The sequence below is a fragment of the Homarus americanus genome, unplaced genomic scaffold, assembly GCF_018991925.1.
Source record: "Homarus americanus isolate GMGI-L3 unplaced genomic scaffold, GMGI_Hamer_2.0 scaffold6317, whole genome shotgun sequence".
Taxonomy (NCBI): domain Eukaryota; kingdom Metazoa; phylum Arthropoda; class Malacostraca; order Decapoda; family Nephropidae; genus Homarus; species Homarus americanus.
In genome coordinates, this window is record NW_024730668.1 from 20,778,082 (window position 1) to 20,787,799 (window position 9,718).

At 39.8% G+C, this 9,718-nt stretch overlaps 1 long non-coding RNA gene across 1 annotated transcript; it reads left to right on the top strand.

The window, feature by feature from the left end:
• The first annotated feature begins 4,818 nt into the window (after positions 1 to 4,818).
• Positions 4,819 to 7,564, top strand: LOC121867304. Its single transcript, XR_006089107.1, has 2 exons — positions 4,819 to 4,944; positions 7,266 to 7,564. It is a non-coding gene; the product is annotated as an uncharacterized LOC121867304 (long non-coding RNA).
• The last annotated feature ends 2,154 nt before the right edge of the window (positions 7,565 to 9,718 follow it).

A 9,718-nucleotide genomic window follows, 5' to 3' on the forward strand; every position in this document is an offset into this window, starting at 1 on the left:
TCTTTCTACCTACAGCCGCAGCCAGCAACACCTCCTCCTCCGCCGCTGCTGCCGCTGCCTGGCGGCCCTCGCTCCTCCTCCGCCTGCCTGACGGTCCTCTCTCCCGCCGGCGAGCATGGCGACCCACAAGCTGTCCTTCTCTGAGCGTCCTCACCAACCAGCTCTCTCTACATCACGCTTGTAACCATGCTGCCTTCCCAGCACCAAGCTGCATTGTACATCCAATACAACATGTATATAGAGAGCACATTGTGAGTTTCCTTTCTCCATCCCATCCTGAGTGTGAACCAAACAATCTCATACCCCACAATGTCCTAACAACGTCTCAATTTTCTGTCTCTTATGAACATTGTATGTGTTATTTTGCAGAAACTTAATATTGATGAAATCATTGATAAATTTTGATATATTTTGTTCTTGCTATATATATATATATATATATATACCTTGAGGGTAGGGGGCCCCAAGTTGATCTGTGCCTCAGGCCCCTATTAAGCTTAATCAGGCCCTGTGTCTATTTTTTAAATATATTTACAATACTTAACTTTTCTTTATCTTTGGGGAATCGCTGAAATACAAAATCTGGGTGTGTATCTTTTCTCCGTTTGCAGATTATGCACGGGTTTCCTTTACTTGTCATGTTGATATGACCATTCATTTGTATAGTGCGCTCGTGTGCGGGTTCCGATTGTCATATTCAATGTGTGAACAGCAGACGACGCGCTCCACACTAGCGAGTAGCGACATCTATCCGCTGCACTACCAAATGTGTGCGGGTTACTACGTTATGTAATGCCTTGGGTCAAGTGACTCCTTACAGTCTCAAGTTCTTAACCTCGTGATCAATACGTGTGGAATCTATGATAGCAGACCTGTGAACTGTTTTTGTTGTCCTTGTGGCGCAGTGGTAGCGATCCCTGTTCACACGCAGAGCTCCAGGTTTCGATTCCCACACAGGAAAAGGGAAACACTGGAGCACCTTAGCTTACGTCTTTATTCAAGACATCTTCAGAGGTAATCAAAAGGTAAAATTAGCTGGGGTGTCTAATTTTCACGTAGTCATTTATTAGCTATCATACTGTACACTAGTAAAGAAACAAGAGGTCAAAATTTTCAACAAAAGGTTATCAGTCCAACAATACAGGTCACCGTTGTCAGGAATGTTATTGTCAGCATTATCAACAGTGCCCACAGCCAGGGCCGGCGCTACCCACTAGGCGAACTAGGCGATCGCCTAGGGCGCCAACATCTGGGGGCGCCACAAATTCAGGGCAAGCTTGGATAAAATTAAAAATGAAGGGAAAACTGTGGTGGACACTGTGGTGGAGCCGTGGAGGGTCGGAGCAGGATGTTAGAAGGGGGGGGGGGTCGGAGGGAGGCGAGGGTAGGTAGACGGTAGCTGACTGTGTTTTCTTTTTTAATATTATTCGTTAACCCCCCGGAGGGACTAACGCGGGTCCTTATCTTTGGCGTCCTGGAGAACTGTCGAGCAGTGACCTGAAGGCTGACATCTGAGGAACCCTTCTCCCAACCCCACCATCCCCTCCCCTCCCTTACTGCCAGGGCGGCTGAGCCGCCCCTTCCCTGTCTTTGTCGGGATGAGGCAAGGTTACCTGACCTCTGAAGTTTACGTCAAGGATTTATTGACTTAATGTAATAACAATAATTGGTTATTTGCATGGGTGAAGTAATAAAGCCACAAGATGAAAACAATGTAGTAATGGGTTACTGTACCTACATTAGCTTATCAAAACTTTCAAGGGGGCGCACATCTAAAGGCTTGCCTAGGGCGCCAAATCATCTTGCACCGGCCCTGCCCACAGCCCACTACCAGGACGAGTAACCCCACCACCCCCAGGACGAGTACCCCCACCACCCCAGGGCGAGTACCCCCACCACCCCAGGGCTGACTCCACCACCCCCACCACCCCCAGGGCTAGGTACCCCACCACCCCCAGGGCTACCCCCAACACCCCAGGGCTAGTGCCCCCACCACCCCCACAGGGCTTGTACCCCCCCACCACCCCAGGGCTTGTACCCCACCACCAGGACAAGGAACCTTTTCCTGGAAAATCATAAGAGTTCGTCAATGATAATATAGTCTACATAATATCTATATAGTGTTAACCAGTAAGCTGTCGCCGTTATCAGATATGAGGACACCACTGTTATCAGAGTCGTTGCGGTAGTTAAGAGGTTGAAATTGTGAGGGTCACTTCGTCTGCCCTCGTTACGTCGTAAACCAACCAATTTTGTTTTCCTGGATACCTGAGTATTAACCACGCCAACGCTAACCAAACCTAAACAAGCCGAATCACTTATATACGGGATCTCTTTTTGTGCTGACTAAAATCGTCTGGCGATAGTCAAATAAAATATTAAAAGTGGCGTCCCCGTAGTGAAGGAGTTAACCTAACATTACTTAGCCTATCTTCATTAAACCTAACCTGACCTAACTAAACCTAACCTAACTTAACCTAAACTATCTTAACCTAATCTAACCTATCCTAATTCAACCCAACCTACTCTAAATTAACTTAACCTAGCGTTAAGGTGGTTAAACATCAGATGAAATAAGCTGAGGTGTCTAATCTTCAGGTGATCCCATTTATTCATATTACATAATATTCATGATCTAGTAATTGAAAAATATATAAATGTTTTTTGCCATTAATGTACTTGACATTTTCGAATCAGGTGTTTCAAATGTTAAGGCCATTTAGCACCGTTCATTTAGTGTTAGTTTTTGTCTAAGTCAATGTGGATTCTGAATGTTATATAAAGCTAAATTTAACCCTATAATACTCCTAAGCTAGAGAATAACCATACTTAAGAGTTCTTATGTTTGTTTTTGACGAGGTAAAACTGATTTTTTTATTATGTTTGTTTTGAATGATTTGATATTTCCTTTTCGATAGGATATTTAAGGAGGACAGTAGTACCGCCCGGAGTTTTAACACCTTCCGTTGAAGAGGGTCGTCGTGTTTCAACCCGAGTTTAAAAAAAATGAGTCCCGAAGGACACCGCAGTATAGTACTTGATGGGATGCTGTGGCGGTAAAATTAACTAATTTCACTAATTTAGCCCATAGCAGCCGTGTCAAGCGCGAGAAGTCTTGCTGGGAGAGTTAAGTGTTGTATGTCAGGTGACGACCGACCCATATATACACCTCTGGGTACATACAGTAGGTCTAATGATAGATACCGTATAAGTAGTAAGGCAAGTCGACCAAGGGCCCAGACAAGTAACCACCAGTCCCAGATACGTTGGATGAGCTGGGTGATGAGATCACACATACACACACACACACAGGAAAAATTTGAGATTAGACCCATCGTCGTTGATTTAGTTAATTGTTCCACTACAACTGAATTTGGGAAATTTTATTGGTATAATTTTACCTTTCTTTTGTCCTCTTCGCCACTGATCGGCTTGTTAGCCGCTTGGGCGATCTGTCACGTCTCTGATTACTTTTCCTTTTCATTTATCTTCTTCACCAAATGATCGGCTCGTTAGCCGCTTGAGCGATCGGTCACGTCTCTGTTACGCACTGTTGTCAAGTACTGGGCATGCACCGGTTCCTGAATGTACCTGAACCCGCTCCAGTGTTGGTCAAGTCTTGTCTTAAAAGAGCTCACACTCGGTGCTGTCACAACACTTTCTGGTAGATTATTCCAAGAGTTTACAACCCTCATTACAAGTACAGATTTAGGTAAACAATATGAAGAACAATAGTTTCGCTTCGTATTATCATCCCAAAGGTGGGAATGTAGTCGACCTCAGCAGGATTCTCAAACGTTCTTAGGTTCAATTTCCTTCGTAACTGAAGATGGAAAAGTTTAGCGACCGTATAGTACCTTAACTAGATACATTCCCTCTTTTTTATCACATTCGCCACTTATCAGCTAACTAGCCGTTTGTGCAATTTATCCAGTGTTAGTACAAGTGGAAACCCGGGATTTGAAACCGCGGTGTTTGGTATAGGGTCACACTGGATAACACCCTGTCTTCTCACGTATGTCCGGGCCGAGGCTCGAACCCTTGACATATTGATGAGAGTTATGCGCGTTACCACTGTACCACCAACATTGGAGAGGGAACAATATAAACGTAAAAAAAAATTCGTGACTGTATCCTGCATCATATTTAACTCGTAAGCCAAGCTAGTCATCATCATGCAACAATGATCAATAGATCATCTCTTTTTAATACGGTAATGCAGTGATGAATGAGATCGTGAGTATCGTGATATAAAAATACCATGATATGCTTTACATAGTTCAGCTATTATTATTATTATTAAAAAGTTTGTCAAGCAGAGAAGCTTGGTCACGTGACTGGACCCCAGTGCCCAGCTGCCAGAGATATGACGTAACCTTGCCTCTCGACCTTGACGGTATCAGTTGCCAGCTAGCTCATTCTCCGGGCCACAGAACCACTGGTGCCAACATAATAATACAATTCATTCTCATGACTTATGACGACACATTAATCTAATGTCTACAAACTACTGGTTTGTTTTCGTCTCCTGGCGGAAATTTAAATCATGATATAATTGAATAATAGAAGTTCTTGGTTTAGACACAATCAGTATGTAATAACCGGAGTCAGACGAGTGAGAGGCGTTTTAACTATGTGTTTTGTAAGCGTTCGTTTGCTTAATCTTTGTACTAAATTAGATATATCCTCAAATAGCCGTACACGTGAGTAAATTTTAGATAAAGGATGTTGTAGGTTACACGTGAGTAAATTTTAGATAAAGGATGTTGTAGGTCAAGGTTGCACACCAAGTCAGAGAAAGTATCGGTGTGGGCAGACAGGCATGAACTCAGCAAGCCTCCCATTAGGGCTTCTATGCTTCGCCTTGCACAGGATGTAAAATTAATGAGTGCCCAATAGACTAGCCCCCGCGCTGCGTGGGGCAATTCTAAATGCCACGTTCAGGTAAGTTGTAAGGGTGTTTTTTTTATGGTCTAAGTCATGGACATTTGGTAAGTGAAGAAATGTGCCGTGAAGAGCAGCTTCAAACATAGGTTGGATGGATATATGAGTGATAGGGGTTGGGTGTAATTAACCGTGTAAATGGGACTGCCCAGTATGGGCCAATAGGCCCGCTGCACTTTCCTCCATTTTTATGTTCTTTTGGACATAAAAACTCCCATGTTCAATCCAGCTCAGCTGTCATGTACTCTTACCTGGTAGACTTCATCTTTTTTTTCCAGTGCATTTACAGAGTATATCAGTATTAGATGGAGATACGAGTAAATTTAGAAGTAATGAGATTGTCTGGACTTTGTTTTTGAGAATGCCTATTGCTAGGTAAACATAACAACAATGCTGTTATTGTTTTGATGATTCACTAATTAACCACTGGGATATATCATCATTTATATTAATTAATGGGTAAAATTTACTTAAACTACCATAAGTATTTGGATGCTTAGATTCGAGATTGGCTATATTGGGTAAATTTTAAGTTTTGGTCGTCCCTGTACTTAGACATGCAGACTATGTGTTTTTTCTGATGGTTTGCGATGTGTTATGAACGATTTAGACCTTCATTTCCATCGGAAATCACTAGTTTTGAGATACTATCCCTCATTACTGATGTACGTTAAGCTAACCTTATAACTCATTAAACCCTAACCTAACCTAACGTAACATATGATCTGTATTTTTTTATGCGATCGAAAAATGTTTTGCGACATAAATCCTGTAGAGATAATGTGTCTTATTGTTTAAAGTAGGTGCTAGAATTCTGTCATGGGGAAGTGTCGTCGAGCAGCAAGCCACCATCTTTTTCTTATCTTATCTTTCGGTACTGTGGTGAATATTTTGCCTGGTGAGGAATTCTTGGTGCTCTTGCACATTGACACGAAGCACTAGCGACACTTTGTCCTTTGCTTGAACATTGTATATGGCCACAAATCCTGGATTTATGTAGGTAACAACACCTATTCCACAGCAAGGGACGTCACAACCAATTACAGCTTTTCGAGTCACCTGACTTTTTAGCATCTTTAACCCTTATTTTTTTTACCATTTTTGGCTCAATTTATTTTAAAATATCATTACCATAGTAAATTTAGGCGTTTTCTTTACCCATTGACCTGCCTTGTTACGAAAAAATTCCGACCGTCAACTCGTCCATTGTAATCATTCTTTTTTTTTCCGCTCAGTTATGTTCATGAGTTGACCCGACGAAGTTCAATATCTGGATCATATGTACAACAAGTTTTAATTCATTGTAACTTTGCAATATATACTTGTTTGACTATGTACTGTATACCGTATTTAGCATTAAAAGACGTCAGACTCCTTAGACACGTATTTTAGAGTCCAAGTGTAGCCTTTACAGCATAAAAAAGAGCCCAAAATGTGATTGCAGTTAGGTATTGTGGTACGGTATCTGAGCTAATGGAAATTGTTGTTCTTATAATTTACATAAATATAATTTTTTTACTTGTGGTACTAGTTCTCAATAAACTTTCTGGATCTAATTTGTATTTGATTTTAGCACCCCACCGCTAGCATGGCGAGGCTGAACGGTTACCATGTTATTAACATTTCTTAATCTTGCATTTTGCTACTGGTACAAAAAAGATGCAATCAAGTCCAAAACGAAAGTGAGTGCATTAAATAAGGCCCTCCACTTTTCTTTTTTATTATGTGATCGACTCTCACAATATTATAATTATAGTGTAAATTTTATACAATTCATGTGAAGTACAGGTAGACATAGTTATTTATAATTTATGCAGTACTATCATCTTACTGTAAATTACATTTTCATTTGATTGCCCGAAACTCGACGAACAGTGTCTTACAAATTGCAAATTAATTGGTCATCGCATGGCGTGCGTGATGTCGATCGATACCCGTCCCACGCACCGGCATATCTGGAGCCGCGACCTCTTCTGACAAAAAAATTCCCCGTACCTTCCTTTAGACACGACAGCTTTAATTTTCTATTTTAATAGGCTCTGTTCTCGCCAGGGAAACATGAATGACTTTCAGTTCATTCACCATGTGTGCAGGTTTTGTATTTTGTCTGTCTCCCTGAGTCTGTCAGTCACTACTTTTGCTTAATAATGAAATTATATATGTTAATTATTGTATATCAATGCAATTCACACAATAAGAGTAGATTGTATAAATGAAATGCTGTAGTCCTGCTCTTATAACAGTACTACTATATAATATGTTTCAGGGCTCCTCCTTGGTATAAGAATGATACAAATTAATTGCATTTTGCTATATATAAGGTGACGGTCGCCTGGTGTTACCTCGACCGCCTGTCCTATAGAACCCGCCTCCTGAACACAGTCTACTCAGCGAGCCTCTCCTTCACCGAGAAACAGTTGTGACGTCAACATTTGCACGAGACCTCACTCATGCGGGCGGGGGAGAGCAACAATGTTGCAGCACAATTTTACTTTTAGATTTCATTGGAAAAAGAAGCAGAATGGTTCAATATGCATGTGGCTATCCATAATTTAAACATTATATTGAATATGATAAGAATGATAAAGAAGGCTACATATTAAACATGTGATCAATAATACCGGGTTCCTTTTATTCTCCATGGTGGCCTCCGTCTTCTGTCGATAGGTCAGCCTTGAGGAAGTTGAGGGTGAGTTGCCAGGTAACATTTACTGTAGAACAAATCACGTGAGCCAGCAGTCACAAGTCTACCACACCGTTCCACCACTGATATCTAATCCCACAGTGAACACTGAACAGAAACCTCTTATCAGATGAACAACGATGTTATAGAGAATTCCGACTGTGAGAAAGATTTAGGAGTAATAATAAGTAGGAATCTTAAGCCAAGTAAACAATGTGTATTTGCTCGAAACAAGGCTAATAAAGTACTTGGGTTCATACAATGGAGTGTTAGTTACAAGACTAGCGAAAGTTGGATAGCGTAATTATATATACAGCATGCTATTAAATAGATCTATATATATATATATATATATATATATATATATATATATATATATATATATATATATATATATATATATATATATATATATATATATATATCGTCGATTAACCATCAAAAAGCAAAGACGCAATTCTGCCAAATTGAGATCTATTTTTCTTTTTTAAGGCTAAATGGAAATTAATTCTCATATGGTAAAATTTGCTCCCTTTCGTTTACCGTCATAATATAACCAATTATACCTAAAGTAAGTTAGGTAATATTAGATTGGGTTAGGTAATGATAGGTTAGCTTTTCTATAAACTATTAATTTATATGTACTGTATTATGATGTATTAAATTCTATATGATTGTCTATGGTCAGTCAGAAGTTTAAAAAAAATAATACCTGTACATAGAAGTTGTCACTATCAGGCAATTATCCCTATTTAGTGTAGCATAAAAATAATGTAGTACATACATATGTGTGTGTGTGTGTGTCAGGATGACCCTCAATACCTCACTTCCGTCTTCGCTCGACTCTCATGCAACCCTTGCTTCCTTGTTGGGCGCTGTAAACGTTTTTGCGCTCGCCTTGCGCAGGATGCAAAGGGGTACAGTACCATATAAACTAGCCCCCTCGCGGACAAATCTGAAAAACAATAAAAATCCGAATCTCACGCAACGTCAAAAAAAAAAAAAAAAAATCACCGGAGATTAGATAATGTAAACATTTCTTTATTATAATTTACCTCATTTTTCGTTTTTATTTTATTTTATTTTCAGTACTGGATAACATTTCTCTCACTCTCATTTGCTGATTTTGTTTTACTAATTTTATTTAATATTTATTCTCCCTACAGTTAATCCCTCGCCAACATTTAGTAGTGAAAGTTCGCACTTCCGTATTATTTTTCATGCTATATGGTGCCATTTCACTTGCCATAATTTTATTAATAAATAATAATTTGGAACTTTACAAAATTTAATTAATCCTATTGATTATACGCGTGTTTGTGTAATGAATTTTGTGTGGGTTTGTTTATGTATGTGTATGTGCATTCGACTTTGGAACTGCCCTACATACTGTACATTTGTGTTACCAAAACGCATAATGATAAAAGCATAGACTATCATAGTTTCACTTTCGATGATGTCGATATTTATGATTTGCTTCTTTCTGTAACAATTCGTTTATGTCGTAAATGGATTTGTGCGTATAGCGTCTCTACGCTTGTAATAATTTAGTTTCATAAAAAGTATGTAGATTGCTTGTTCTTTTACACTGCACCTGTCCAAAACATCGACACCGAAGAACAGTAAATTAAGAAATGCTTAAACCAGGTAACAGCCGGATGGTATTTGAACAAGTGACCATACAATACTGTATTATACAGTAGTCCTTACTTGTAAAGACTATTGACTTAGTTTATTGAAAAAAACTGGAATAAGTGATTAAATGCAATTGATTTCGAACTTGGCGAATCATGGTTAATTGTTCCATCGTTGTTTTATAGGAATGCTTCGTTATTCACAGACTAAAGTAGGAAATACATGGGGGACCGGTGGTAGAAGCAGTATCGTTCTTGCCTCGCAAGCGAGGTGTCACGGGTTCGATTCCCGGGTCGGTGGAAGTTGTTTGGACTTACTTCCTAGCCCCCATTAGTCCCTGTTCACCTAGCAGTAAAGTAGGTACCTGTTGTAAGTCGAAAGTTGCGAATTTGTATTCAGGGAGTTGTTGAAGCTTCCAATAACTTGATGACATAAACCACTGACTCTTCAGGCTTC